Genomic DNA, 23,855 nt, shown 5'->3' on the forward strand with positions numbered 1-23,855 from the left:
TGTGTCTCCTCGTGTCCTCTTGAGTTCTTGAAAATTGATGAGATTCCTCAAGCTGTCTTGAATCTTGCAAACTTGAAATCTTGAAATCATGTCAGTTAAAATCTTGAAATTTTCGAGAATTATCTTGAATTTTCACGAGTCTATAAAGTCTTCCTTTATCCTCTTGAAATCTTGTCATTTCCTGGATCTTTCTTTAGTCATCTTAAGTCTTGGTGCTTCTAGAGTTTGGTTGGCTTTGCTTAACATCTTTAAACTTGTTGATTTTCCCTGAATCTCTCTTGAAATCTTGACATCTTGACTTGAAATCTTGTGTATTTTATATGTTGAAATTTACCTGATTTTTTTTGTGGGGGTCCCTTGCAGTTTTCATCAGTCCTCTTGAAATCGTGAGAATTTCTGTGTTTTCTGAAGTCCTCTGCAGTTCTTGAAATTTCATGAGTTTTCCTGAAGCTGTCTTGAATCTTGAAATTTTGAAATTGCCTGTCTTGTTGAGTCCTCTTGAAGTCTTGAACTTGAAATCTTGAACATTCCTGTGTCTCCTCGTGTCCTCTTGAGTTCTTGAAAATTGATGAGATTCCTCAAGCTGTCTTGAATCTTGCAAACTTGAAATCTTGAAATCATGTCAGTTAAAATCTTGAAATTTTCGAGAATTATCTTGAATTTTCACGAGTCTATAAAGTCTTCCTTTATCCTCTTGAAATCTTGTCATTTCCTGGATCTTTCTTTAGTCATCTTAAGTCTTGGTGCTTCTAGAGTTTGGTTGGCTTTGCTCAACATCTTTAAACTTGTTGATTTTCCCTGAATCTCTCTTGAAATCTTGACATCTTGACTTGAAATCTTGTGTATTTTATATGTTGAAATTTACCTTTTTTTTTGTGGGGGTCCCTTGCAGTTTTCATCAGTCCTCTTGAAATCGTGAGAATTTCTGTGTTTTCTGAAGTCCTCTGCAGTTCTTGAAATTTCATGAGTTTTCCTGAAGCTGTCTTGAATCTTGAAATCTTGAAATTGCCTGTCTTGTTGAGTCCTCTTGATGTCTTGAACTTGAAATCTTGAACATTCCTGTGTCTCCTCGTGTCCTCTTGAGTTCTTGAAAATTGATGAGATTCCTCAAGCTGTCTTGAATCTTGCAAACTTGAAATCTTGAAATCATGTCAGTTAAAATCTTGAAATTTTCGAGAATTATCTTGAATTTTCACGAGTCTATAAAGTCTTCCATTATCCTCTTGAAATCTTGTCATTTCCTGGATCTTTCTTTAGTCATCTTAAGTCTTGGTGCTTCTAGAGTTTGGGTGGCTTTGCTTAACATCTTCAAACTTGTTGATTTTCCCTGAATCTCTCTTGAAATCTTGACATCTTGACTTGAAATCTTGTGTATTTTATATGTTGAAATTTACCTGATTTTTTTTGTGGGGTCCCTTGCAGTTTTCATCAGTCCTCTTGAAATCGTGAGAATTTCTGTGTTTTCTGAAGTCCTCTGCAGTTCTTGAAATTTCATGAGTTTTCCTGAAGCTGTCTTGAATCTTGAAATCTTGAAATTGCCTGTCTTGTTGAGTCCTCTTGAAGTCTTGAACTTGAAGTCTTGAACATTCCTGTGTCTCCTCGTGTCCTCTTGAGTTCTTGAAAATTGATGAGATTCCTCAAGCTGTCTTGAATCTTGCAAACTTGAAATCTTGAAATCATGTCAGTTAAAATCTTGAAATTTTCGAGAATTATCTTGAATTTTCACGAGTCTATAAAGTCTTCCTTTATCCTCTTGAAATCTTGTCATTTCCTGGATCTTTCTTTAGTCATCTTAAGTCTTGGTGCTTCTAGAGTTTGGTTGGCTTTGCTCAACATCTTTAAACTTGTTGATTTTCCCTGAATCTCTCTTGAAATCTTGACATCTTGACTTGAAATCTTGTATATTTTATATGTTGAAATTTACCTGATTTTTTTTGTGGGGGTCCCTTGCAGTTTTCATCAGTCCTCTTGAAATCGTGAGAATTTCTGTGTTTTCTGAAGTCCTCTGCAGTTCTTGAAATTTCATGAGTTTTCCTGAAGCTGTCTTGAATCTTGAAATCTTGAAATTGCCTGTCTTGTTGAGTCCTCTTGATGTCTTGAACTTGAAATCTTGAACATTCCTGTGTCTCCTCGTGTCCTCTTGAGTTCTTGAAAATTGATGAGATTCCTCAAGCTGTCTTGAATCTTGCAAACTTGAAATCTTGAAATCATGTCAGTTAAAATCTTGAAATTTTCGAGAATTATCTTGAATTTTCACGAGTCTATAAAGTCTTCCATTATCCTCTTGAAATCTTGTCATTTCCTGGATCTTTCTTTAGTCATCTTAAGTCTTGGTGCTTCTAGAGTTTGGGTGGCTTTGCTTAACATCTTCAAACTTGTTGATTTTCCCTGAATCTCTCTTGAAATCTTGACATCTTGACTTGAAATCTTGTGTATTTTATATGTTGAAATTTACCTGATTTTTTTTGTGGGGTCCCTTGCAGTTTTCATCAGTCCTCTTGAAATCGTGAGAATTTCAGTGTTTTCTGAAGTCCTCTGCAGTTCTTGAAATTTCATGAGTTTTCCTGAAGCTGTCTTGAATCTTGAAATCTTGAAATTGCCTGTCTTGTTGAGTCCTCTTGATGTCTTGAATTTGAAATCTTGAACATTCCTGTGTCTCCTCGTGTCCTCTTGATGTCTTGAAAATTGATGAGATTCCTCAAGCTGTCTTGAATCTTGCAAACTTGAAATCTTGAAATCATGTCAGTTAAAATCTTGAAATTTTCGAGAATTATATTGAATTTTCACGAGTCTATAAAGTCTTCCATTATCCTCTTGAAATCTTGTCATTTCCTGGATCTTTCTTTAGTCATCTTAAGTCTTGGTGCTTCTAGAGTTTGGGTGGCTTTGCTTAACATCTTCAAACTTGTTGATTTTCCCTGAATCTCTCTTGAAATCTTGACATCTTGACTTGAAATCTTGTGTATTTTATATGTTGAAATTTACCTGATTTTTTTTGTGGGGGTCCCTTGCAGTTTTCATCAGTCCTCTTGAAATCGTGAGAATTTCTGTGTCTTCTCAAGTCCTCTGCAGTTCTTGAAATTTCATGAGTTTTCCTGAAGCTGTCTTGAATCTTGAAATCTTGAAATTGCCTGTCTTGTTGAGTCCTCTTGAAGTCTTGAACTTGAAATCTTGAACATTCCTGTGTCTCCTCGTGTACTCTTGAGTTCTTGAAAATTGATGAGATTCCTCAAGCTGTCTTGAATCTTGCAAACTTGAAATCTTGAAATCATGTCAGTTAAAATCTTGAAATTTTCGAGAATTATCTTGAATTTTCACGAGTCTATAAAGTCTTCCTTTATCCTCTTGAAATCTTGTCATTTCCTGGATCTTTCTTTAGTCATCTTAAGTCTTGGTGCTTCTAGAGTTTGGTTGGCTTTGCTCAACATCTTTAAACTTGTTGATTTTCCCTGAATCTCTCTTGAAATCTTGACATCTTGACTTGAAATCTTGTGTATTTTATATGTTGAAATTTACCTGATTTTTTTTGTGGGGGTCCCTTGCAGTTTTCATCAGTCCTCTTGAAATCGTGAGAATTTCTGTGTTTTCTGAAGTCCTCTGCAGTTCTTGAAATTTCATGAGTTTTCCTGAAGCTGTCTTGAATCTTGAAATCTTGAAATTGCCTGTCTTGTTGAGTCCTCTTGATGTCTTGAACTTGAAATCTTGAACATTCCTGTGTCTCCTCGTGTCCTCTTGAGTTCTTGAAAATTGATGAGATTCCTCAAGCTGTCTTGAATCTTGCAAACTTGAAATCTTGAAATCATGTCAGTTAAAATCTTGAAATTTTCGAGAATTATCTTGAATTTTCACGAGTCTATAAAGTCTTCCATTATCCTCTTGAAATCTTGTCATTTCCTGGATCTTTCTTTAGTCATCTTAAGTCTTGGTGCTTCTAGAGTTTGGGTGGCTTTGCTTAACATCTTCAAACTTGTTGATTTTCCCTGAATCTCTCTTGAAATCTTGACATCTTGACTTGAAATCTTGTGTATTTTATATGTTGAAATTTACCTGATTTTTTTTGTGGGGTCCCTTGCAGTTTTCATCAGTCCTCTTGAAATCGTGAGAATTTCAGTGTTTTCTGAAGTCCTCTGCAGTTCTTGAAATTTCATGAGTTTTCCTGAAGCTGTCTTGAATCTTGAAATCTTGAAATTGCCTGTCTTGTTGAGTCCTCTTGATGTCTTGAATTTGAAATCTTGAACATTCCTGTGTCTCCTCGTGTCCTCTTGAGTTCTTGAAAATTGATGAGATTCCTCAAGCTGTCTTGAATCTTGCAAACTTGAAATCTTGAAATCATGTCAGTTAAAATCTTGAAATTTTCGAGAATTATATTGAATTTTCACGAGTCTATAAAGTCTTCCATTATCCTCTTGAAATCTTGTCATTTCCTGGATCTTTCTTTAGTCATCTTAAGTCTTGGTGCTTCTAGAGTTTGGGTGGCTTTGCTTAACATCTTCAAACTTGTTGATTTTCCCTGAATCTCTCTTGAAATCTTGACATCTTGACTTGAAATCTTGTGTATTTTATATGTTGAAATTTACCTGATTTTTTTTGTGGGGGTCCCTTGCAGTTTTCATCAGTCCTCTTGAAATCGTGAGAATTTCTGTGTCTTCTCAAGTCCTCTGCAGTTCTTGAAATTTCATGAGATTTTTCTGAAGCTGTCTTGAATCTTGAAATCTTGAAATTGCCTGTCTTGTTGAGTCCTCTTGAAGTCTTGAATTTGAAATCTTGAACATTCCTGTGTCTCCTCGTGTACCCTTGAGTTCTTGAAAATTGATGAGATTCCTCAAGCTGTCTTGAATCTTGCAAACTTGAAATCTTGAAATCATGTCAGTTAAAATCTTGAAATTTTCGAGAATTATCTTGAATTTTCACGAGTCTATAAAGTCTTCCATTATCCTCTTGAAATCTTGTCATTTCCTGGATCTTTCTTTAGTCATCTTAAGTCTTGGTGCTTCTAGAGTTTGGGTGGCTTTGCTTAACATCTTCAAACTTGTTGATTTTCCCTGAATCTCTCTTGAAATCTTGACATCTTGACTTGAAATCTTGTGTATTTTATATGTTGAAATTTACCTGATTTTTTTTGTGGGGGTCCCTTGCAGTTTTCATCAGTCCTCTTGAAATCGTGAGAATTTCTGTGTCTTCTCAAGTCCTCTGCAGTTCTTGAAATTTCATGAGATTTTTCTGAAGCTGTCTTGAATCTTGAAATCTTGAAATTGCCTGTCTTGTTGAGTCCTCTTGAAGTCTTGAATTTGAAATCTTGAACATTCCTGTGTCTCCTCGTGTACTCTTGAGTTCTTGTGTTAGCATCTAGTAATCTCCATATATTATCTTGAATTTTCACGAGTCTATTAAGTCTTCCATTATCCTCTTGAAATCTTGTCATTTCCTGGATCTTTCTTTAGTCATCTTAAGTCTTGGTGCTTCTAGAGTTTGGGTGGCTTTGCTTAACATCTTCAAACTTGTTGATTTTCCCTGAATCTCTCTTGAAATCTTGACATCTTGACTTGAAATCTTGTGTATTTTATATGTTGAAATTTACCTGATTTTTTTTGTGGGGTCCCTTGCAGTTTTCATCAGTCCTCTTGAAATCGTGAGAATTTCTGTGTTTTCTGAAGTCCTCTGCAGTTCTTGAAATTTCATGAGTTTTCCTGAAGCTGTCTTGAATCTTGAAATCTTGAAATTGCCTGTCTTGTTGAGTCCTCTTGATGTCTTGAATTTGAAATCTTGAACATTCCTGTGTCTCCTCGTGTCCTCTTGAGTTCTTGAAAATTGATGAGATTCCTCAAGCTGTCTTGAATCTTGCAAACTTGAAATCTTGAAATCATGTCAGTTAAAATCTTGAAATTTTCGAGAATTATATTGAATTTTCACGAGTCTATAAAGTCTTCCATTATCCTCTTGAAATCTTGTCATTTCCTGGATCTTTCTTTAGTCATCTTAAGTCTTGGTGCTTCTAGAGTTTGGGTGGCTTTGCTTAACATCTTCAAACTTGTTGATTTTCCCTGAATCTCTCTTGAAATCTTGACATCTTGACTTGAAATCTTGTGTATTTTATATGTTGAAATTTACCTGATTTTTTTTGTGGGGGTCCCTTGCAGTTTTCATCAGTCCTCTTGAAATCGTGAGAATTTCTGTGTCTTCTCAAGTCCTCTGCAGTTCTTGAAATTTCATGAGTTTTTCTGAAGCTGTCTTGAATCTTGAAATCTTGAAATTGCCTGTCTTGTTGAGTCCTCTTGATGTCTTGAACTTGAAATCTTGAACATTCCTGTGTCTCCTCGTGTCCTCTTGAGTTCTTGAAAATTGATGAGATTCCTCAAGCTGTCTTGAATCTTGCAAACTTGAAATCTTGAAATCATGTCAGTTAAAATCTTGAAATTTTCGAGAATTATCTTGAATTTTCACGAGTCTATAAAGTCTTCCATTATCCTCTTGAAATCTTGTCATTTCCTGGATCTTTCTTTAGTCATCTTAAGTCTTGGTGCTTCTAGAGTTTGGGTGGCTTTGCTTAACATCTTCAAACTTGTTGATTTTCCCTGAATCTCTCTTGAAATCTTGACATCTTGACTTGAAATCTTGTGTATTTTATATGTTGAAATTTACCTGATTTTTTTTGTGGGGTCCCTTGCAGTTTTCATCAGTCCTCTTGAAATCGTGAGAATTTCAGTGTTTTCTGAAGTCCTCTGCAGTTCTTGAAATTTCATGAGTTTTCCTGAAGCTGTCTTGAATCTTGAAATCTTGAAATTGCCTGTCTTGTTGAGTCCTCTTGATGTCTTGAACTTGAAATCTTGAACATTCCTGTGTCTCCTCGTGTCCTCTTGAGTCTTGAAAATTGATGAGATTCCTCAAGCTGTCTTGAATCTTGCAAACTTGAAATCTTGAAATCATGTCAGTTAAAATCTTGAAATTTTCGAGAATTATCTTGAATTTTCACGAGTCTATAAAGTCTTCCATTATCCTCTTGAAATCTTGTCATTTCCTGGATCTTTCTTTAGTCATCTTAAGTCTTGGTGCTTCTAGAGTTTGGGTGGCTTTGCTTAACATCTTCAAACTTGTTGATTTTCCCTGAATCTCTCTTGAAATCTTGACATCTTGACTTGAAATCTTGTGTATTTTATATGTTGAAATTTACCTGATTTTTTTTGTGGGGGTCCCTTGCAGTTTTCATCAGTCCTCTTGAAATCGTGAGAATTTCTGTGTCTTCTCAAGTCCTCTGCAGTTCTTGAAATTTCATGAGTTTTCCTGAAGCTGTCTTGAATCTTGAAATCTTGAAATTGCCTGTCTTGTTGAGTCCTCTTGATGTCTTGAACTTGAAATCTTGAACATTCCTGTGTCTCCTCGTGTCCTCTTGAGTTCTTGAAAATTGATGAGATTCCTCAAGCTGTCTTGAATCTTGCAAACTTGAAATCTTGAAATCATGTCAGTTAAAATCTTGAAATTTTCGAGAATTATCTTGAATTTTCACGAGTCTATAAAGTCTTCCATTATCCTCTTGAAATCTTGTCATTTCCTGGATCTTTCTTTAGTCATCTTAAGTCTTGGTGCTTCTAGAGTTTGGGTGGCTTTGCTTAACATCTTCAAACTTGTTGATTTTCCCTGAATCTCTCTTGAAATCTTGACATCTTGACTTGAAATCTTGTGTATTTTATATGTTGAAATTTACCTGATTTTTTTGTGGGGGTCCCTTGCAGTTTTCATCAGTCCTCTTGAAATCGTGAGAATTTCAGTGTTTTCTGAAGTCCTCTGCAGTTCTTGAAATTTCATGAGTTTTCCTGAAGCTGTCTTGAATCTTGAAATCTTGAAATTGCCTGTCTTGTTGAGTCCTCTTGATGTCTTGAATTTGAAATCTTGAACATTCCTGTGTCTCCTCGTGTCCTCTTGAGTTCTTGAAAATTGATGAGATTCCTCAAGCTGTCTTGAATCTTGCAAACTTGAAATCTTGAAATCATGTCAGTTAAAATCTTGAAATTTTCGAGAATTATCTTGAATTTTCACGAGTCTATAAAGTCTTCCATTATCCTCTTGAAATCTTGTCATTTCCTGGATCTTTCTTTAGTCATCTTAAGTCTTGGTGCTTCTAGAGTTTGGGTGGCTTTGCTTAACATCTTCAAACTTGTTGATTTTCCCTGAATCTCTCTTGAAATCTTGACATCTTGACTTGAAATCTTGTGTATTTTATATGTTGAAATTTACCTGATTTTTTTTGTGGGGGTCCCTTGCAGTTTTCATCAGTCCTCTTGAAATCGTGAGAATTTCTGTGTCTTCTCAAGTCCTCTGCAGTTCTTGAAATTTCATGAGTTTTTCTGAAGCTGTCTTGAATCTTGAAATCTTGAAATTGCCTGTCTTGTTGAGTCCTCTTGAAGTCTTGAACTTGAAATCTTGAACATTCCTGTGTCTCCTCGTGTCCTCTTGAGTTCTTGAAAATTGATGAGATTCCTCAAGCTGTCTTGAATCTTGCAAACTTGAAATCTTGAAATCATGTCAGTTAAAATCTTGAAATTTTCGAGAATTATCTTGAATTTTCACGAGTCTATAAAGTCTTCCATTATCCTCTTGAAATCTTGTCATTTCCTGGATCTTTCTTTAGTCATCTTAAGTCTTGGTGCTTCTAGAGTTTGGGTGGCTTTGCTCAACATCTTCAAACTTGTTGATTTTCCCTGAATCTCTCTTGAAATCTTGACATCTTGACTTGAAATCTTGTGTATTTTATATGTTGAAATTTACCTGATTTTTTTTGTGGGGGTCCCTTGCAGTTTTCATCAGTCCTCTTGAAATCGTGAGAATTTCTGTGTCTTCTCAAGTCCTCTGCAGTTCTTGAAATTTCATGAGTTTTCTGAAGCTGTCTTGAATCTTGAAATCTTGAAATTGCCTGTCTTGTTGAGTCCTCTTGAAGTCTTGAATTTGAAATCTTGAACATTCCTGTGTCTCCTCGTGTACTCTTGAGTTCTTGTCAGTTAGCATCTAGTAATCTCCATATATTATCTTGAATTTTCACGAGTCTATAAAGTCTTCCATTATCCTCTTGAAATCTTGTCATTTCCTGGATCTTTCTTTAGTCATCTTAAGTCTTGGTGCTTCTAGAGTTTGGTGGCTTTGCTCAACATCTTCAAACTTGTTGATTTTCCCTGAATCTCTCTTGAAATCTTGACATCTTGACTTGAAATCTTGTGTATTTTATATGTTGAAATTTACCTGATTTTTTTTGTGGGGTCCCTTGCAGTTTTCATCAGTCCTCTTGAAATCGTGAGAATTTCTGTGTTTTCTGAAGTCCTCTGCAGTTCTTGAAATTTCATGAGTTTTCCTGAAGCTGTCTTGAATCTTGAAATCTTGAAATTGCCTGTCTTGTTGAGTCCTCTTGATGTCTTGAACTTGAAATCTTGAACATTCCTGTGTCTCCTCGTGTCCTCTTGAGTTCTTGAAAATTGATGAGATTCCTCAAGCTGTCTTGAATCTTGCAAACTTGAAATCTTGAAATCATGTCAGTTAAAATCTTGAAATTTTCGAGAATTATCTTGAATTTTCACGAGTCTATAAAGTCTTCCATTATCCTCTTGAAATCTTGTCATTTCCTGGATCTTTCTTTAGTCATCTTAAGTCTTGGTGCTTCTAGAGTTTGGGTGGCTTTGCTTAACATCTTCAAACTTGTTGATTTTCCCTGAATCTCTCTTGAAATCTTGACATCTTGACTTGAAATCTTGTGTATTTTATATGTTGAAATTTACCTGATTTTTTTTGTGGGGGTCCCTTGCAGTTTTCATCAGTCCTCTTGAAATCGTGAGAATTTCTGTGTCTTCTCAAGTCCTCTGCAGTTCTTGAAATTTCATGAGTTTTTCTGAAGCTGTCTTGAATCTTGAAATCTTGAAATTGCCTGTCTTGTTGAGTCCTCTTGAAGTCTTGAACTTGAAATCTTGAACATTCCTGTGTCTCCTCGTGTCCTCTTGAGTTCTTGAAAATTGATGAGATTCCTCAAGCTGTCTTGAATCTTGCAAACTTGAAATCTTGAAATCATGTCAGTTAAAATCTTGAAATTTTCGAGAATTATCTTGAATTTTCACGAGTCTATAAAGTCTTCCTTTATCCTCTTGAAATCTTGTAATTTCCTGGATCTTTCTTTAGTCATCTTAAGTCTTGGTGCTTCTAGAGTTTGCGTGGCTTTGCTCAACATCTTTAAACTTGTTGATTTTCCCTGAATCTCTCTTGAAATCTTGACATCTTGACTTGAAATCTTGTGTATTTTATATGTTGAAATTTACCTGATTTTTTTTGGGGGTCCCTTGCAGTTTTCATCAGTCCTCTTGAAATCGTGAGAATTTCTGTGTCTTCTCAAGTCCTCTGCAGTTCTTGAAATTTCATGAGTTTTCCTGAAGCTGTCTTGAATCTTGAAATCTTGAAATTGCCTGTCTTGTTGAGTCCTCTTGATGTCTTGAACTTGAAATCTTGAACATTCCTGTGTCTCCTCGTGTCCTCTTGAGTTCTTGAAAATTGATGAGATTCCTCAAGCTGTCTTGAATCTTGCAAACTTGAAATCTTGAAATCATGTCAGTTAAAATCTTGAAATTTCGAGAATTATCTTGAATTTTCACGAGTCTATAAAGTCTTCCTTTATCCTCTTGAAATCTTGTCATTTCCTGGATCTTTCTTTAGTCATCTTAAGTCTTGGTGCTTCTAGAGTTTGCGTGGCTTTGCTCAACATCTTCAAACTTGTTGATTTTCCCTGAATCTCTCTTGAAATCTTGACATCTTGACTTGAAATCTTGTGTATTTTATATGTTGAAATTTACCTGATTTTTTTTGTGGGGGTCCCTTGCAGTTTTCATCAGTCCTCTTGAAATCGTGAGAATTTCTGTGTCTTCTCAAGTCCTCTGCAGTTCTTGAAATTTCATGAGTTTTCCTGAAGCTGTCTTGAATCTTGAAATCTTGAAATTGCCTGTCTTGTTGAGTCCTCTTGATGTCTTGAACTTGAAATCTTGAACATTCCTGTGTCTCCTCGTGTCCTCTTGAGTTCTTGAAAATTGATGAGATTCCTCAAGCTGTCTTGAATCTTGCAAACTTGAAATCTTGAAATCATGTCAGTTAAAATCTTGAAATTTTCGAGAATTATCTTGAATTTTCACGAGTCTATAAAGTCTTCCTTTATCCTCTTGAAATCTTGTCATTTCCTGGATCTTTCTTTAGTCATCTTAAGTCTTGGTGCTTCTAGAGTTTGCGTGGCTTTGCTCAACATCTTCAAACTTGTTGATTTTCCCTGAATCTCTCTTGAAATCTTGACATCTTGACTTGAAATCTTGTGTATTTTATATGTTGAAATTTACCTGATTTTTTTTGTGGGGGTCCCTTGCAGTTTTCATCAGTCCTCTTGAAATCGTGAGAATTTCTGTGTCTTCTCAAGTCCTCTGCAGTTCTTGAAATTTCATGAGTTTTCCTGAAGCTGTCTTGAATCTTGAAATCTTGAAATTGCCTGTCTTGTTGAGTCCTCTTGATGTCTTGAACTTGAAATCTTGAACATTCCTGTGTCTCCTCGTGTCCTCTTGAGTTCTTGAAAATTGATGAGATTCCTCAAGCTGTCTTGAATCTTGCAAACTTGAAATCTTGAAATCATGTCAGTTAAAATCTTGAAATTTTCGAGAATTATCTTGAATTTTCACGAGTCTATAAAGTCTTCCTTTATCCTCTTGAAATCTTGTCATTTCCTGGATCTTTCTTTAGTCATCTTAAGTCTTGGTGCTTCTAGAGTTTGCGTGGCTTTGCTCAACATCTTCAAACTTGTTGATTTTCCCTGAATCTCTCTTGAAATCTTGACATCTTGACTTGAAATCTTGTGTATTTTATATGTTGAAATTTACCTGATTTTTTTGTGGGGGTCCCTTGCAGTTTTCATCAGTCCTCTTGAAATCGTGAGAATTTCTGTGTCTTCTCAAGTCCTCTGCAGTTCTTGAAATTTCATGAGTTTTCCTGAAGCTGTCTTGAATCTTGAAATCTTGAAATTGCCTGTCTTGTTGAGTCCTCTTGATGTCTTGAACTTGAAATCTTGAACATTCCTGTGTCTCCTCGTGTCCTCTTGAGTTCTTGAAAATTGATGAGATTCCTCAAGCTGTCTTGAATCTTGCAAACTTGAAATCTTGAAATCATGTCAGTTAAAATCTTGAAATTTTCGAGAATTATCTTGAATTTTCACGAGTCTATAAAGTCTTCCATTATCCTCTTGAAATCTTGTAATTTCCTGGATCTTTCTTTAGTCATCTTAAGTCTTGGTGCTTCTAGAGTTTGCGTGGCTTTGCTCAACATCTTCAAACTTGTTGATTTTCCCTGAATCTCTCTTGAAATCTTGACATCTTGACTTGAAATCTTGTGTATTTTATATGTTGAAATTTACCTGATTTTTTTGTGGGGGTCCCTTGCAGTTTTCATCAGTCCTCTTGAAATCGTGAGAATTTCTGTGTCTTCTCAAGTCCTCTGCAGTTCTTGAAATTTCATGAGTTTTCCTGAAGCTGTCTTGAATCTTGAAATCTTGAAATTGCCTGTCTTGTTGAGTCCTCTTGATGTCTTGAACTTGAAATCTTGAACATTCCTGTGTCTCCTCGTGTCCTCTTGAGTTCTTGAAAATTGATGAGATTCCTCAAGCTGTCTTGAATCTTGCAAACTTGAAATCTTGAAATCATGTCAGTTAAAATCTTGAAATTTTCGAGAATTATCTTGAATTTTCACGAGTCTATAAAGTCTTCTTCCTTATCCTCTTGAAATCTTGTAATTTCCTGGATCTTTCTTTAGTCATCTTAAGTCTTGGTGCTTCTAGAGTTTGCGTGGCTTTGCTCAACATCTTCAAACTTGTTGATTTTCCCTGAATCTCTCTTGAAATCTTGACATCTTGACTTGAAATCTTGTGTATTTTATATGTTGAAATTTACCTGATTTTTTTTTTGTGGGGGTCCCTTGCAGTTTTCATCAGTCCTCTTGAAATCGTGAGAATTTCTGTGTCTTCTCAAGTCCTCTGCAGTTCTTGAAATTTCATGAGTTTTCCTGAAGCTGTCTTGAATCTTGAAATCTTGAAATTGCCTGTCTTGTTGAGTCCTCTTGATGTCTTGAACTTGAAATCTTGAACATTCCTGTGTCTCCTCGAGTCCTCTTGAGTTCTTGAAAATTGATGAGATTCCTCAAGCTGTCTTGAATCTTGCAAACTTGAAATCTTGAAATCATGTCAGTTAAAATCTTGAAATTTTCGAGAATTATCTTGAATTTTCACGAGTCTATAAAGTCTTCCTTTATCCTCTTGAAATCTTGTAATTTCCTGGATCTTTCTTTAGTCATCTTAAGTCTTGGTGCTTCTAGAGTTTGCGTGGCTTTGCTCAACATCTTCAAACTTGTTGATTTTTCCTGAATCTCTCTTGAAATCTTGACATCTTGACTTGAAATCTTGTGTATTTTATATGTTGAAATTTACCTGATTTTTTTTGTGGGGGTCCCTTGCAGTTTTCATCAGTCCTCTTGAAATCGTGAGAATTTCTGTGTTTTCTGAAGTCCTCTGCAGTTCTTGAAATTTCATGAGTTTTCCTGAAGCTGTCTTGAATCTTGAAATCTTGAAATTGCCTGTCTTGTTGAGTCCTCTTGATGTCTTGAACTTGAAATCTTGAACATTCCTGTGTCTCCTCGTGTCCTCTTGAGTTCTTGAAAATTGATGAGATTCCTCAAGCTGTCTTGAATCTTGCAAACTTGAAATCTTGAAATCATGTCAGTTAAAATCTTGAAATTTTCGAGAATTATCTTGAATTTTCACGAGTCTATAAAGTCTTCTTTATCCTCTTGAAATCTTGTAATTTCCTGGATCTTTCTTTAGTCATCTTAAGTCTTGGTGCTTCTAGAGTTTGCGTGGCTTTGCTCAACATCTTCAAACTTGTTGATTTTCCCTGAATCTCTCTTGAAATCTTGACATCTTGACTTGAAATCTTGTGTATTTTATATGTTGAAATTTACCTGATTTTTTTTGTCCTTGCAGTTTTCATCAGCCTCTTGAAATCGTGAGAATTTCTGTGTTTTCTGTAGTCCTCTGGAGTTCTTGAAATTTCATGAGTTTTCCTGAAGCTGTCTTGAATCTTGAAATCTTGTGTATTTTATATGTTGAAATTTACCTGATTTTTTTTTGTGGGGTCCCTTGCAGTTTTCATCAGTCCTCTTGAAATCGTGAGAATTTCTGTGTCTTCTCAAGTCCTCTGCAGTTCTTGAAATTTCATGAGTTTTCCTGAAGCTGTCTTGAATCTTGAAATCTTGAAATTGCCTGTCTTGTTGAGTCCTCTTGATGTCTTGAACTTGAAATCTTGAACATTCCTGTGTCTCCTCGTGTCCTCTTGAGTTCTTGAAAATTGATGAGATTCCTCAAGCTGTCTTGAATCTTGCAAACTTGAAATCTTGAAATCATGTCAGTTAAAATCTTGAAATTTCGAGAATTATCTTGAATTTTCACGAGTCTATAAAGTCTTCCTTTATCCTCTTGAAATCTTGTAATTTCCTGGATCTTTCTTTAGTCATCTTAAGTCTTGGTGCTTCTAGAGTTTGCGTGGCTTTGCTCAACATCTTCAAACTTGTTGATTTTCCCTGAATCTCTCTTGAAATCTTGACATCTTGACTTGAAATCTTGTGTATTTTATATGTTGAAATTTACCTGATTTTTTTTGTGGGGTCCCTTGCAGTTTTCATCAGTCCTCTTGAAATCGTGAGAATTTCTGTGTCTTCTCAAGTCCTCTGCAGTTCTTGAAATTTCATGAGTTTTCCTGAAGCTGTCTTGAATCTTGAAATCTTGAAATTGCCTGTCTTGTTGAGTCCTCTTGATGTCTTGAACTTGAAATCTTGAACATTCCTGTGTCTCCTCGAGTCCTCTTGAGTTCTTGAAAATTGATGAGATTCCTCAAGCTGTCTTGAATCTTGCAAACTTGAAATCTTGAAATCATGTCAGTTAAAATCTTGAAATTTCGAGAATTATCTTGAATTTTCACGAGTCTATAAAGTCTTCCATTATCCTCTTGAAATCTTGTAATTTCCTGGATCTTTCTTTAGTCATCTTAAGTCTTGGTGCTTCTAGAGTTTGCGTGGCTTTGCTCAACATCTTCAAACTTGTTGATTTTCCCTGAATCTCTCTTGAAATCTTGACATCTTGACTTGAAATCTTGTGTATTTTATATGTTGAAATTTACCTGATTTTTTTTGTGGGGGTCCCTTGCAGTTTTCATCAGTCCTCTTGAAATCGTGAGAATTTCTGTGTCTTCTCAAGTCCTCTGCAGTTCTTGAAATTTCATGAGTTTTCCTGAAGCTGTCTTGAATCTTGAAATCTTGAAATTGCCTGTCTTGTTGAGTCCTCTTGATGTCTTGAACTTGAAATCTTGAACATTCCTGTGTCTCCTCGAGTCCTCTTGAGTTCTTGAAAATTGATGAGATTCCTCAAGCTGTCTTGAATCTTGCAAACTTGAAATCTTGAAATCATGTCAGTTAAAATCTTGAAATCTTCGAGAATTATCTTGAATTTTCACGAGTCTATAAAGTCTTCCATTATCCTCTTGAAATCTTGTAATTTCCTGGATCTTTCTTTAGTCATCTTAAGTCTTGGTGCTTCTAGAGTTTGCGTGGCTTTGCTCAACATCTTCAAACTTGTTGATTTTCCCTGAATCTCTCTTGAAATCTTGACATCTTGACTTGAAATCTTGTGTATTTTATATGTTGAAATTTACCTGATTTTTTTTGTGGGGGTCCCTTGCAGTTTTCATCAGTCCTCTTGAAATCGTGAGAATTTCTGTGTCTTCTCAAGTCCTCTGCAGTTCTTGAAATTTCATGAGTTTTCCTGAAGCTGTCTTGAATCTTGAAATCTTGAAATTGCCTGTCTTGTTGAGTCCTCTTGATGTCTTGAACTTGAAATCTTGAACATTCCTGTGTCTCCTCGAGTCCTCTTGAGTTCTTGAAAATTGATGAGATTCCTCAAGCTGTCTTGAATCTTGCAAACTTGAAATCTTGAAATCATGTCAGTTAAAATCTTGAAATCTACGAGAATTATCTTGAATTTTCACGAGTCTATAAAGTCTTCCTTTATCCTCTTGAAATCTTGTAATTTCCTGGATCTTTCTTTAGTCATCTTAAGTCTTGGTGCTTCTAGAGTTTGCGTGGCTTTGCTCAACATCTTCAAACTTGTTGATTTTCCCTGAATCTCTCTTGAAATCTTGACATCTTGACTTGAAATCTTGTGTATTTTATATGTTGAAATTTACCTGATTTTTTTTGTGGGGGTCCCTTGCAGTTTTCATCAGTCCTCTTGAAATCGTGAGAATTTCTGTGTCTTCTCAAGTCCTCTGCAGTTCTTGAAATTTCATGAGTTTTCCTGAAGCTGTCTTGAATCTTGAAATCTTGAAATTGCCTGTCTTGTTGAGTCCTCTTGATGTCTTGAACTTGAAATCTTGAACATTCCTGTGTCTCCTCGAGTCCTCTTGAGTTCTTGAAAATTGATGAGATTCCTCAAGCTGTCTTGAATCTTGCAAACTTGAAATCTTGAAATCATGTCAGTTAAAATCTTGAAATCTACGAGAATTATCTTGAATTTTCACGAGTCTATAAAGTCTTCCTTATCCTCTTGAAATCTTGTAATTTCCTGGATCTTTCTTTAGTCATCTTAAGTCTTGGTGCTTCTAGAGTTTGCGTGGCTTTGCTCAACATCTTCAAACTTGTTGATTTTCCCTGAATCTCTCTTGAAATCTTGACATCTTGACTTGAAATCTTGTGTATTTTATATGTTGAAATTTACCTGATTTTTTTTGTGGGGGTCCCTTGCAGTTTTCATCAGTCCTCTTGAAATCGTGAGAATTTCTGTGTCTTCTCAAGTCCTCTGCAGTTCTTGAAATTTCATGAGTTTTCCTGAAGCTGTCTTGAATCTTGAAATCTTGAAATTGCCTGTCTTGTTGAGTCCTCTTGATGTCTTGAACTTGAAATCTTGAACATTCCTGTGTCTCCTCGAGTCCTCTTGAGTTCTTGAAAATTGATGAGATTCCTCAAGCTGTCTTGAATCTTGCAAACTTGAAATCTTGAAATCATGTCAGTTAAAATCTTGAAATCTACGAGAATTATCTTGAATTTTCACGAGTCTATAAAGTCTTCATTTATCCTCTTGAAATCTTGTAATTTCCTGGATCTTTCTTTAGTCATCTTAAGTCTTGGTGCTTCTAGAGTTTGCGTGGCTTTGCTCAACATCTTCAAACTTGTTGATTTTCCCTGAATCTCTCTTGAAATCTTGACATCTTGACTTGAAATCTTGTGTATTTTATATGTTGAAATTTACCTGATTTTTTTTGTGGGGGTCCCTTGCAGTTTTCATCAGTCCTCTTGAAATCGTGAGAATTTCTGTGTCTTCTCGAGTCCTCTGCAGTTCTTGAAATTTCATGAGTTTTCCTGAAGCTGTCTTGAATCTTGAAATCTTGAAATTGCCTGTCTTGTTGAGTCCTCTTGATGTCTTGAACTTGAAATCTTGAACATTCCTGTGTCTCCTCGAGTCCTCTTGAGTTCTTGAAAATTGATGAGATTCCTCAAGCTGTCTTGAATCTTGCAAACTTGAAATCTTGAAATCATGTCAGTTAAAATCTTGAAATCTACGAGAATTATCTTGAATTTTCACGAGTCTATAAAGTCTTCCTTATCCTCTTGAAATCTTGTAATTTCCTGGATCTTTCTTTAGTCATCTTAAGTCTTGGTGCTTCTAGAGTTTGCGTGGCTTTGCTCAACATCTTCAAACTTGTTGATTTTCCCTGAATCTCTCTTGAAATCTTGACATCTTGACTTGAAATCTTGTGTATTTTATATGTTGAAATTTACCTGATTTTTTTTGTGGGGGTCCCTTGCAGTTTTCATCAGTCCTCTTGAAATCGTGAGAATTTCTGTGTCTTCTCAAGTCCTCTGCAGTTCTTGAAATTTCATGAGTTTTCCTGAAGCTGTCTTGAATCTTGAAATCTTGAAATTGCCTGTCTTGTTGAGTCCTCTTGATGTCTTGAACTTGAAATCTTGAACATTCCTGTGTCTCCTCGAGTCCTCTTGAGTTCTTGAAAATTGATGAGATTCCTCAAGCTGTCTTGAATCTTGCAAACTTGAAATCTTGAAATCATGTCAGTTAAAATCTTGAAATCTACGAGAATTATCTTGAATTTTCACGAGTCTATAAAGTCTTCCTTATCCTCTTGAAATCTTGTAATTTCCTGGATCTTTCTTTAGTCATCTTAAGTCTTGGTGCTTCTAGAGTTTGCGTGGCTTTGCTCAACATCTTCAAACTTGTTGATTTTCCCTGAATCTCTCTTGAAATCTTGACATCTTGACTTGAAATCTTGTGTATTTTATATGTTGAAATTTACCTGATTTTTTTTGTGGGGGTCCCTTGCAGTTTTCATCAGTCCTCTTGAAATCGTGAGAATTTCTGTGTCTTCTCAAGTCCTCTGCAGTTCTTGAAATTTCATGAGTTTTCCTGAAGCTGTCTTGAATCTTGAAATCTTGAAATTGCCTGTCTTGTTGAGTCCTCTTGATGTCTTGAACTTGAAATCTTGAACATTCCTGTGTCTCCTCGAGTCCTCTTGAGTTCTTGAAAATTGATGAGATTCCTCAAGCTGTCTTGAATCTTGCAAACTTGAAATCTTGAAATCATGTCAGTTAAAATCTTGAAATCTACGAGAATTATCTTGAATTTTCACGAGTCTAAAAGTCTTCTTTATCCTCTTGAAATCTTGTAATTTCCTGGATCTTTCTTTAGTCATCTTAAGTCTTGGTGCTTCTAGAGTTTGCGTGGCTTTGCTCAACATCTTCAAACTTGTTGATTTTCCCTGAATCTCTCTTGAAATCTTGACATCTTGACTTGAAATCTTGTGTATTTTATATGTTGAAAATTACCTGATTTTTTTTGTGGGGGTCCCTTGCAGTTTTCATCAGTCCTCTTGAAATCGTGAGAATTTCTGTGTCTTCTCAAGTCCTCTGCAGTTCTTGAAATTTCATGAGTTTTCCTGAAGCTGTCTTGAATCTTGAAATCTTGAAATTGCCTGTCTTGTTGAGTCCTCTTGATGTCTTGAACTTGAAATCTTGAACATTCCTGTGTCTCCTCGAGTCCTCTTGAGTTCTTGAAAATTGATGAGATTCCTCAAGCTGTCTTGAATCTTGCAAACTTGAAATCTTGAAATCATGTCAGTTAAAATCTTGAAATCTACGAGAATTATCTTGAATTTTCACGAGTCTATAAAGTCTTCCTTTATCCTCTTGAAATCTTGTAATTTCCTGGATCTTTCTTTAGTCATCTTAAGTCTTGGTGCTTCTAGAGTTTGCGTGGCTTTGCTCAACATCTTCAAACTTGTTGATTTTCCCTGAATCTCTCTTGAAATCTTGACATCTTGACTTGAAATCTTGTGTATTTTATATGTTGAAATTTACCTGATTTTTTTTGTGGGGGTCCCTTGCAGTTTTCATCAGTCCTCTTGAAATCGTGAGAATTTCTGTGTCTTCTCAAGTCCTCTGCAGTTCTTGAAATTTCATGAGTTTTCCTGAAGCTGTCTTGAATCTTGAAATCTTGAAATTGCCTGTCTTGTTGAGTCCTCTTGATGTCTTGAACTTGAAATCTTGAACATTCCTGTGTCTCCTCGAGTCCTCTTGAGTTCTTGAAAATTGATGAGATTCCTCAAGCTGTCTTGAATCTTGCAAACTTGAAATCTTGAAATCATGTCAGTTAAAATCTTGAAATCTACGAGAATTATCTTGAATTTTCACGAGTCTATAAAGTCTTCCTTATCCTCTTGAAATCTTGTAATTTCCTGGATCTTTCTTTAGTCATCTTAAGTCTTGGTGCTTCTAGAGTTTGCGTGGCTTTGCTCAACATCTTCAAACTTGTTGATTTTCCCTGAATCTCTCTTGAAATCTTGACATCTTGACTTGAAATCTTGTGTATTTTATATGTTGAAATTTACCTGATTTTTTTTGTGGGGGTCCCTTGCAGTTTTCATCAGTCCTCTTGAAATCGTGAGAATTTCTGTGTCTTCTCAAGTCCTCTGCAGTTCTTGAAATTTCATGAGTTTTCCTGAAGCTGTCTTGAATCTTGAAATCTTGAAATTGCCTGTCTTGTTGAGTCCTCTTGATGTCTTGAACTTGAAATCTTGAACATTCCTGTGTCTCCTCGAGTCCTCTTGAGTTCTTGAAAATTGATGAGATTCCTCAAGCTGTCTTGAATCTTGCAAACTTGAAATCTTGAAATCATGTCAGTTAAAATCTTGAAATCTACGAGAATTATCTTGAATTTTCACGAGTCTATAAAGTCTTCATTATCCTCTTGAAATCTTGTAATTTCCTGGATCTTTCTTTAGTCATCTTAAGTCTTGGTGCTTCTAGAGTTTGCGTGGCTTTGCTCAACATCTTCAAACTTGTTGATTTTCCCTGAATCTCTCTTGAAATCTTGACATCTTGACTTGAAATCTTGTGTATTTTATATGTTGAAATTTACCTGATTTTTTTTGTGGGGGTCCCTTGCAGTTTTCATCAGTCCTCTTGAAATCGTGAGAATTTCTGTGTCTTCTCAAGTCCTCTGCAGTTCTTGAAATTTCATGAGTTTTCCTGAAGCTGTCTTGAATCTTGAAATCTTGAAATTGCCTGTCTTGTTGAGTCCTCTTGATGTCTTGAACTTGAAATCTTGAACATTCCTGTGTCTCCTCGAGTCCTCTTGAGTTCTTGAAAATTGATGAGATTCCTCAAGCTGTCTTGAATCTTGCAAACTTGAAATCTTGAAATCATGTCAGTTAAAATCTTGAAATCTACGAGAATTATCTTGAATTTTCACGAGTCTATAAAGTCTTCCTTATCCTCTTGAAATCTTGTAATTTCCTGGATCTTTCTTTAGTCATCTTAAGTCTTGGTGCTTCTAGAGTTTGCGTGGCTTTGCTCAACATCTTCAAACTTGTTGATTTTCCCTGAATCTCTCTTGAAATCTTGACATCTTGACTTGAAATCTTGTGTATTTTATATGTTGAAATTTACCTGATTTTTTTTGTGGGGGTCCCTTGCAGTTTTCATCAGTCCTCTTGAAATCGTGAGAATTTCTGTGTCTTCTCAAGTCCTCTGCAGTTCTTGAAATTTCATGAGTTTTCCTGAAGCTGTCTTGAATCTTGAAATCTTGAAATTGCCTGTCTTGTTGAGTCCTCTTGATGTCTTGAACTTGAAATCTTGAACATTCCTGTGTCTCCTCGAGTCCTCTTGAGTTCTTGAAAATTGATGAGATTCCTCAAGCTGTCTTGAATCTTGCAAACTTGAAATCTTGAAATCATGTCAGTTAAAATCTTGAAATCTACGAGAATTATCTTGAATTTTCACGAGTCTATAAAGTCTTCCTTTATCCTCTTGAAATCTTGTAATTTCCTGGATCTTTCTTTAGTCATCTTAAGTCTTGGTGCTTCTAGAGTTTGCGTGGCTTTGCTCAACATCTTCAAACTTGTTGATTTTCCCTGAATCTCTCTTGAAATCTTGACATCTTGACTTGAAATCTTGTGTATTTTATATGTTGAAATTTACCTGATTTTTTTTGTGGGGGTCCCTTGCAGTTTTCATCAGTCCTCTTGAAATCGTGAGAATTTCTGTGTCTTCTCAAGTCCTCTGCAGTTCTTGAAATTTCATGAGTTTTCCTGAAGCTGTCTTGAATCTTGAAATCTTGAAATTGCCTGTCTTGTTGAGTCCTCTTGATGTCTTGAACTTGAAATCTTGAACATTCCTGTGTCTCCTCGAGTCCTCTTGAGTTCTTGAAAATTGATGAGATTCCTCAAGCTGTCTTGAATCTTGCAAACTTGAAATCTTGAAATCATGTCAGTTAAAATCTTGAAATCTACGAGAATTATCTTGAATTTTCACGAGTCTATAAAGTCTTCCTTATCCTCTTGAAATCTTGTAATTTCCTGGATCTTTCTTTAGTCATCTTAAGTCTTGGTGCTTCTAGAGTTTGCGTGGCTTTGCTCAACATCTTCAAACTTGTTGATTTTCCCTGAATCTCTCTTGAAATCTTGACATCTTGACTTGAAATCTTGTGTATTTTATATGTTGAAATTTACCTGATTTTTTTTGTGGGGGTCCCTTGCAGTTTTCATCAGTCCTCTTGAAATCGTGAGAATTTCTGTGTCTTCTCAAGTCCTCTGCAGTTCTTGAAATTTCATGAGTTTTCCTGAAGCTGTCTTGAATCTTGAAATCTTGAAATTGCCTGTCTTGTTGAGTCCTCTTGATGTCTTGAACTTGAAATCTTGAACATTCCTGTGTCTCCTCGAGTCCTCTTGAGTTCTTGAAAATTGATGAGATTCCTCAAGCTGTCTTGAATCTTGCAAACTTGAAATCTTGAAATCATGTCAGTTAAAATCTTGAAATCTACGAGAATTATCTTGAATTTTCACGAGTCTATAAAGTCTTCCTTATCCTCTTGAAATCTTGTAATTTCCTGGATCTTTCTTTAGTCATCTTAAGTCTTGGTGCTTCTAGAGTTTGCGTGGCTTTGCTCAACATCTTCAAACTTGTTGATTTTCCCTGAATCTCTCTTGAAATCTTGACATCTTGACTTGAAATCTTGTGTATTTTATATGTTGAAATTTACCTGATTTTTTTTTGGGGGTCCCTTGCAGTTTTCATCAGTCCTCTTGAAATCGTGAGAATTTCTGTGTCTTCTCAAGTCCTCTGCAGTTCTTGAAATTTCATGAGTTTTCCTGAAGCTGTCTTGAATCTTGAAATCTTGAAATTGCCTGTCTTGTTGAGTCCTCTTGATGTCTTGAACTTGAAATCTTGAACATTCCTGTGTCTCCTCGAGTCCTCTTGAGTTCTTGAAAATTGATGAGATTCCTCAAGCTGTCTTGAATCTTGCAAACTTGAAATCTTGAAATCATGTCAGTTAAAATCTTGAAATCTACGAGAATTATCTTGAATTTTCACGAGTCTATAAAGTCTTCCTTATCCTCTTGAAATCTTGTAATTTCCTGGATCTTTCTTTAGTCATCTTAAGTCTTGGTGCTTCTAGAGTTTGCGTGGCTTTGCTCAACATCTTCAAACTTGTTGATTTTCCCTGAATCTCTCTTGAAATCTTGACATCTTGACTTGAAATCTTGTGTATTTTATATGTTGAAATTTACCTGATTTTTTTTGTGGGGGTCCCTTGCAGTTTTCATCAGTCCTCTTGAAATCGTGAGAATTTCTGTGTCTTCTCAAGTCCTCTGCAGTTCTTGAAATTTCATGAGTTTTCCTGAAGCTGTCTTGAATCTTGAAATCTTGAAATTGCCTGTCTTGTTGAGTCCTCTTGATGTCTTGAACTTGAAATCTTGAACATTCCTGTGTCTCCTCGAGTCCTCTTGAGTTCTTGAAAATTGATGAGATTCCTCAAGCTGTCTTGAATCTTGCAAACTTGAAATCTTGAAATCATGTCAGTTAAAATCTTGAAATCTACGAGAATTATCTTGAATTTTCACGAGTCTATAAAGTCTTCCTTATCCTCTTGAAATCTTGTAATTTCCTGGATCTTTCTTTAGTCATCTTAAGTCTTGGTGCTTCTAGAGTTTGCGTGGCTTTGCTCAACATCTTCAAACTTGTTGATTTTCCCTGAATCTCTCTTGAAATCTTGACATCTTGACTTGAAATCTTGTGTATTTTATATGTTGAAATTTACCTGATTTTTTTTGTGGGGGTCCCTTGCAGTTTTCATCAGTCCTCTTGAAATCGTGAGAATTTCTGTGTCTTCTCAAGTCCTCTGCAGTTCTTGAAATTTCATGAGTTTTCCTGAAGCTGTCTTGAATCTTGAAATCTTGAAATTGCCTGTCTTG

Source organism: Patiria miniata, unplaced genomic scaffold (assembly GCF_015706575.1).
Source record: "Patiria miniata isolate m_02_andy unplaced genomic scaffold, ASM1570657v1 HiC_scaffold_10, whole genome shotgun sequence".
NCBI classification, from domain to species: Eukaryota; Metazoa; Echinodermata; class Asteroidea; order Valvatida; family Asterinidae; genus Patiria; species Patiria miniata.